Source organism: Delphinapterus leucas, chromosome 5, assembly GCF_059928025.1.
Source record: "Delphinapterus leucas isolate spDelLeu-1000000601 "Yukka" chromosome 5, BTC_Dleu_Yukka2, whole genome shotgun sequence".
NCBI classification, from domain to species: Eukaryota; Metazoa; Chordata; class Mammalia; order Artiodactyla; family Monodontidae; genus Delphinapterus; species Delphinapterus leucas.
In genome coordinates, this window is record NC_143133.1 from 125,135,754 (window position 1) to 125,143,590 (window position 7,837).

The 7,837-nt window shown below is 39.6% G+C and overlaps 1 pseudogene; it reads right to left on the bottom strand.

The window, feature by feature from the left end:
- Nucleotides 1-240: 240 nt before the first annotated feature.
- On the bottom strand, nt 241-6,140 carry LOC111179072 (DNA replication licensing factor MCM4 pseudogene; annotated as a pseudogene).
- Between the last annotated feature and the right edge of the window lie 1,697 nt (nt 6,141-7,837).

Below are 7,837 nucleotides of genomic sequence, written 5' to 3' on the forward strand. Positions count from 1 at the left end.
CTTATGCTAACATATATATATGGAATAAAAAAAAATGGTTCTGATAAACCTAGGGGCAGGACAGGAATAAAGACACAGAGAATGGACTTGAGGACATGGGGAGGGGGAAGGGTAAGCTGGGACAAAGTGAGAGAGTGGCATGGACATATATACACTACCAAATGTAAAATAGCTAGCTAGTGGGAAGCAGCTGCATCACACAGGGAGATCAGCTGGTGCTTTGTGACCACCTAGAGGGCTGGCATAGGGAGGGTGGGAGGGAGATGCAACAGGGAGGAGATGTGGGGATGTATGTATACATATAGCTGATTCACTTTGTTTTACAGCAGAAACTAACACAACATTGTACAGTAATTATACTCCAATAAAGATGTTAAAAAAAAAGAAAGAATTTCTTTCTATTGGCCCATATGCCGTACACATATATGGAAGCAAAGTCAGTGCCCAAGTGCAGAACACAAGAGCTGAAAACTCAGAGCTTCAGAGCAAGCGAGCAGTTTTTCCAATCACTGTCAAAAAGTCATCTTCAGCCAAGGCACATGGTGCTCTGTCAAATATATCTTTGGTAATGGCTATGTCAGATTGTTCCCAAACATCTTCAAAAAGTTGTGGGCGCTTTAGGGCTGATGTCTTACTCTTAGACAAAATAAGTTTTTTTCAGTGCTTCAGCTAACTCTTCTTTCCATTTAGGAGAGATGGCACTCATTCCTGTAGTAAGAATAGATATGTCTACAATGCCAGTCTGGGGGTTAGTAGCAGACTGCTTACAGCCTCTCTATAGAGGTCTGTATCTTTGCTTCAACTTTATTTGAATATCATACTTTAGCATGGGCTTCTGCTAAGCCATTTTAACGATTCCAGCTTTGGAGGGTATGCAGAAACCATTCCTCCTCTACTTGAGCTTTGGTGACAGCCTGGCTGGCTTCCTGACTCAACCTAGGCATCCAGTGCTGTGACAGCACAGTCCTTTAGCACTGCCGTATCCATGAACTCCTCTTTCACATGCTCCCTGCTCCAGCGGTACAGAGCCACGAGGTGGTGAGCCAGATGCCTGCCACAGGTTTCATCCTGAGGTCGAGCATGAGGAAGATGGAACCGAACCTGGGTAATAAGGTGTGAAGTCGCTGGATATTTTCAAAGGTGGTATTTATTAGCGTTACACTAAGACTCAATAGAATTTGCTGCTGTCAGGACACATGTGCACGCATTGAGCTTGCAAATAACCCCAGCCATTGTGGTAAGGAGAGTTAGCTGTTCCCTGGCTTCAAGCAACACTGGTCTTGTACTCTGATTCATCTTTTCAAGTATCAATACAGTAGATGCCACTGTCACTAAGGATAAGGGCACCAGTCTGCAGGACCAGCTGCCTCCTCTTGGGGTCTTTCACATATACTGTTAGGCTGACTGCACTGAAGCCCTTCCCAGGTGCATACTGGTCCCAGGGTACCAGGTTGTATACACATTGCAGGAGCTGGGACTTGCTGGTCCCAGGGTCACTGCACAGCAGGATGTTGATCTCAGCATGAAATCTGCCTTTTCCTGTTTGACTAAAATCCTTCCCTGTTCCCCAGAAAAGCTGAAGCAAGTTTCCCTTTTTGAAATCTTCCTGTTCTTAAGTGCTTGGACCTGAGGCTGAAGCAAGTCTCTCATAAATGTCTGGTTTTCTGGAAAGTTTCTTAAGTAATTCCACATGCTTCTCTGAAAAAAAGTTTGTTTTACTTCTTCATCTCCTTTGTGCAGATGTTTTGCATCCATTTTCTGATAATGAATGATATCAATGAGGGTTCTGTAGACAGACTTCACATTTCTCACCCTTGGGCTGATTCAATAGGAACAGCTGGATAAATGCCTGTGATATTCACTCTGTCCCCAAGATGAATCTTGTCAACAATGTCATTGTGAGCAAAAGGATGACAGCATGAGGCATCTGCCCTGCAGGCATATTTTCAGGAGACTCTTGGAGTTTGATCATCTGTTTGTCAGAGAACAGGACAAGCAGTCCTGGGTCAGCACCACACTGTGGGTGGTATGGCAGCATGCCCATACTCTGACAAGGTCCATCTCCACTAGGAGGGCACACCTGGCACTGGAAGAAGGCCCCATGCATCTCTGGAATCAGCTGGGACACCCTGATCATCATCACGTTGATGGTGATGAGCTGACTGACGTCTTCTGGATTCAGGTTTCTCATATTCTTCATCTCCAATACACTGAATGGTCCTATCGTATCTGATGTTCTAAGATTGAGTCAGGTAACTGTCAAAGATCTCATCGAGAGTCATATTAAAAGTCAGGATAACTTCCAGTGGGAAGCGGATGAACTGTCTATTCAGATTTTTGTCAAATGATTTTATGTGTTCACAGTTTACATTTAAAAATGGCTTCCCAATAATATTAGTTTTTCCAAGTAACGACATGTACAGAGGCTCAGCAATATCTACAGCGGTATTTTCTTCTTCTTTAAGCCAGAGAGTCAATAAAATCTCTGCAAATTTGTTTTGCAGGTTTCCATATTTACATCTGTTCCTCAAATCAGAAGTTTTTGGCCTAGAAACTGCTCACTGGCCACTCTATCTTCTATTGCTGGCCCATACTGGAAATCCACCTGCAGACCGTTTTGTGCAGAACCCAGGTCAGGCCTCTGCCTCATGGGTGTGCCCCTAACAGCACTGCTTGGAGTTCTCTCTATCCAAGAGCTGAGAGTGCCACATGTCAGTGGTGAACTGACAACAAAATCAAGAGGAATCACTGAAGAATGCGTCACAGGAGAGCTGGATAATAAGATGTCCTGTGCAGCGGGGCTCTGCAGGTCCCCGTAGAGCTTTCTGCAGCTTTCCTGTAGAGGTAGAGTCCTGGCCTCATCGTCTCTGACATGGAGATGCCCTGGCTTTCTCACTTGCAACAGGGGAAGTTGGCCACCTCCAAAGCCCACAGGGCTCCAGGTGCACCTGGCAGGTTGTGCTCCCAGATGCCCCAAGAAAAAATTTTTAAAGGTTTAAAAAGATATAAAGTATTACAATTAAGTGATGACAATTTTTTGAAGATGATATCAATATCTACTTGAAAAACACACGGGAATAAACTACCAAGAAAGAAGTAAGAATCTGGAGTTTAGTAACAAGTTGATTAGGTCAGTCACAAAATGTATCAAACACCAATAACTTCCTCATGTACCTACAATGACTAGTTCAAAAATATAGTGGAAACATATCCTATTCATGATAGTGTGCACAAACACATGTATACACGCACAGATGCGCATACTCAAAACCCTACAAAATTTCAGGAATAAATACAATGAAAACATGTATGAAGAATACTCTAAATCTTTTCTGAGGGCTATAAAAAGATAACTATATAGATAGATATCATGTCCATTCATGGACATCAATTCTTTGTACTCCTTGAATTAGTACATAGGCTTTGTAAAGTGTATAGAGCATGCTCAGAATATAGGCATGCAGTGGTTACTTGAATGTAATTAAGAATTTTATCACTAGAATATTCACATTGTAATAAAGAGCCTGACCTCATTTGTGAGGTCTGGCTGCTGACTTTTTTTTTTTTGCGGTACGCGGGCCTCTCAGTGCTGTGGCCTCTCCCGTTGCGGAGCGCAGGCTCTGGACGCGCAGGCTCAGCGGCCATGGCTTACGGGCCCAGCCGCTCCGTGGCATGTGGGATCTTCCCGGACCGGGGCACGAACCCATGTCCCCTGCATCGGCAGGTGGACTCTCAACCACTGCGCCACCAGGGAAGGCCCTGACTTCTTTTTAAGCCTTGCTTTTCCTTTCTTATTTGGCTCCACATACGGACAGGCTGATTAAGAAAGCCCATCCTGCACCTCCTTCTTTAACACCCCTGGGAAATTTAAGCCTCAAAAATCTCCAGCCCACATAAATGGGAACTTTTCTTAGTCCCATCCCTAACCACTGCAAATGCCCAGCCCATTCACAGTGCTTTGCTCACGCCAGCCTGGGCCTGCATGGGCCCACTCTGCTTTCCCCAGGAGTCCCTGTGTGAGTAGTAAACTTTTTCTCAAATTCTCTTGTTTTGTGAAGTGTCATCAGCCTGGACATCCAAATGGGATAACCAAGACACTCAGAGGAGGCAAAGTAATATGATGGGAAAAGCTTAACTCCGTTTTTAAGGGCAATTTGAAATGTGAGAAAAAAATAATGAAATAGAACATTTGCAATCAAGCATAGCATTCAAACATTGTCTCTAGATACACAGAATGGATATATTCCTTTAAAAAGTGCCACCGGGTTGAAAGTTTACAGGAGAAAAATATGCAAATATTCTCCCAAAATAAAATTTCATAATTATCATATGAAATCATTGTTTTGATTATAAATTTAACAACATTTTACACATTGAATTGCTCCATAAGAAATACCTACATATTATAGTGTCTCTCTTTCCCTCCTACTGATACTTTCACTAAATAAGTATCTCCTAAGCAACCTCCCAAACAATTATTCTGTCTTTGTGAGACAGCTTCCGAAGAATGAATATATTCAGGTTCCTGCATCCTAGACACACCATGAATTAATAAACTGGCAGGATCAGAACCATGTTCAACAATCTCCCTTGGATTCATACCTGCCAACTCTCTACATAGGTAGAGCTGGGGGATTTTGGCAACACCTTGAGCTTAGATTTGACTTACTCATTTTTCAGTTGAAAAATCCTCCTTTGACAATATATTCAATACATTTAATTCTCAAGCACCTCTGTTGATAAGAGCCTAAATTCTCATTAAAGTGATTCTTCTGCAAAGAGGATACAGTATCAAGAGGAAGATCCAGACTTTTCTCTACTTGAAACATTTTTCCCTCTACTTCCTGGTTTTTGTACATCTAGCTCCCTTTTAATTTTAATTTTTAGATTTTTCTCTGGCATTTCTAAATACTTCATATTTCATTTGACTAGCTATTTCTCTAACTATTTCAGGAGAAAAAGGCAAACACATGCAGAAAGAAAAAGGATGCATAAAATGAAGAATATGAACTTCCAAATGGCTGTCTCCTTTGTGTAAAGGGTACAGGAGAAATTTGTTTGTTTTATTAATCATTTCATTTTAAATCCAAGAAGCTGTGCGAGACAAATGGAAAATGCCAGCAAGGATGACATGACAAAGAGGCTAATAAACTGCAGGATGCTTATACCTTTGAGAGGAGCTAAACAACATTATGGGAATGGAGCAGGTAGCTGAGCCAAAGCAGGTCACAGCCAGGCTAAATACCACATTGAAAGTGAAGAAGAAGAATGCCATCAAGCACCCCAAATAGCTCACAAATGCTGTAAAAGATTAACTGTTTATGTATATTTTTGTTGTCAGGTAAATTAAAGATCATCACATCCAATGTCTTACCATGCATCATCTAACTGAAAAACACCTAGGTCTAGTGTTTATTTTTTTCAGTGGATGGTGTAGTTTAAAGAAAAATAAATAAATAACTTTTTGTATTTTGTGACAGGTACCAAAATAATTTGAGCATCTCTGACCCTAATGATATAATGAAAGTGCATTAAAATATTTCAACAACTAATTTTTTACCTGCATAAAATTTCCTTATAAATAAATAAGGGCTCCCTGTTTCATAGACGTATATGATTTTCTGACCTTGATTTTTTAAATATTTCATTTACCTATTACAGCGTTTTGTGCTTTGAATAGGCAGCAACATTAGTGAAAAAAAATCCTACTAAAAGATATCTCATCAAACAATTGCTTCTTGTTCTTCCTTGCATAAAAATTAGGAAGAGTGAAATGCTAGTCAGACTTGTGGTTGCCAAGGGGGAGGGGGTGTGGTGGAGGGATGGATTGGGAGTTTGGGATTAGCAGGTGTAAACTATTATATATAGGATGGGTAAACAGTAAGATGCTATTGTTTAGCATAGGGAACTATATTCAATATCCTGTGATAAACCATAATGGAAAAGAATATTAAAAAAGAATGTCTATATGTGTATAAGAGTCACCTTGCTGTACAGCAGAGACTGGTACAATACTGTAAATCAACTATACTTCATTAAAAAATAAAATTAACAACAACAACACAAAAAACTAATGGATGAATAAATAAAAAATGAAAGAAATGCTAGTCAGAAATTACCTTCTTGATGGTCTCCAGCATTGAACGCCCTCCCTGCCAGGGCTTGGAGTTCTTTCTGATACATGACAAACTAGCCATACTGTGCCACTTTCTGTCCTCCAGCTTCTTATGAAAAGCATTAGCAAGCAGAAGCACCGTGTCATATATGTAAAGGTTTGAAATCTGCAAAGACATTAGACAGTAATCATTAGAATCATGGATGCCAACCGTCAAGAACAAGGAGAGAGTCATCAGCTCAGTTGCTTCCGTTCACAGATAGTTGGTTTACTGGGTTATTATTAAGCAGAAGGTTTCTTTTTTCATTTCCTGGGCAATTTTGTTATTGAGAATGAAGTCTTGTCTGATTGTATGCCCCAGTTGCTTTTTCAGCTTATTTAGTTGTGAAAGAGAAGATAAAAAAGAGAAGTTTCGACAGAGCCAGGCTGTTAGTGTCAGACCTTAGAAAATCAGTAGTCCTTATTTCTTTCTGAGGAGGTAAGGATCTAAGGGCTTAAGACTGGAAGGGCAAACTGAACAATACGTTTTCTGAATATGTCAAGTTTTTGCATTCTGGTTATTCAGACAGAGAAATATCAACTTGATCTTACATAGAAGATGAGTGTCATAGGTGCAAAAAAAAAAAAGGAAGCAGACACCTGCCTGTACATTTGTGCCTCTGGAGATAAAGTAATGAAAAAAGTGAGAGGAAACAGCACCATTCATAAACATTACAATGATCAAGGGTCTATACAAAATAATATACATGTGCATTGCAATTAATTAACATGACAAATATCATAAGCTATTCACTGTGAACTCTTTCTTCTTCTAATGTAATCATGTTATCTTCCCTCTATATAGATTTAAAATGAATTATACACGTTTGATAAGCTGTATTGCACTCTTACACTTAAGTCTTGCCAGAACCAGTATCCTCACTGTTAATTACCGATGGTGTTTATTTTTCAAATAAATTAGAAATAATATTTTAAAAATACAGACACCAAGAGATATCCAAGGTCAATAACAGAGGTTAAATAATATAACAATGTTATATTATTTCCTCTTTGAAGGAAAACTCTAATATAAAATTAAAAAATAAGAACTCAGCTATAAAAATTAAATCCATTTTAAGAAATTTTCTCAGATTTTTAAGTCTTGTTATCCAATTTTTTCCTGCAAATAAAGGGGACAGTACTTTGATTACCCTTTCCTTATAATTAATCATGAAGGAATCTTATGAAATTTTCTGTCCACAATACAGCATGGTACTAAGCTTCAACTATAGGATGCTGAAAGTTTGATACTAGGAACAACTGTTAATAAGCAGTTCCTAACAGTGCCTTTTGAGTTTTCTTTCAAAATTAGGTAAATCCACTCGTGCTTGTAGACCTTTCTTTAAACACACTTTGAACACTCTTATGCACTAAGTGAAATCCCAGTTTGTTCTTTATAAGGAAATATTAGGATAGGATATTCTCATTCTCACCAACCCCTACCCCCCTACCCAGCCACCAGGTAATTACTAGAGGGACTAGGAGGGATGGTGCGATTGGCAATGAACGAAGAGTGAGACTTGATGTTAAAAGTATCTGATGAATCAAACTTCATCTGAATTAGACTATGAAGACCCCGAAGGTAAACCTAGATGAAACATGATGGATGAGTGAGCTGTACCCAAAAATCCAGAGCAAATCTTTTGATGATTTCTCAATAATATGCAATAATCTGGCCTTTTC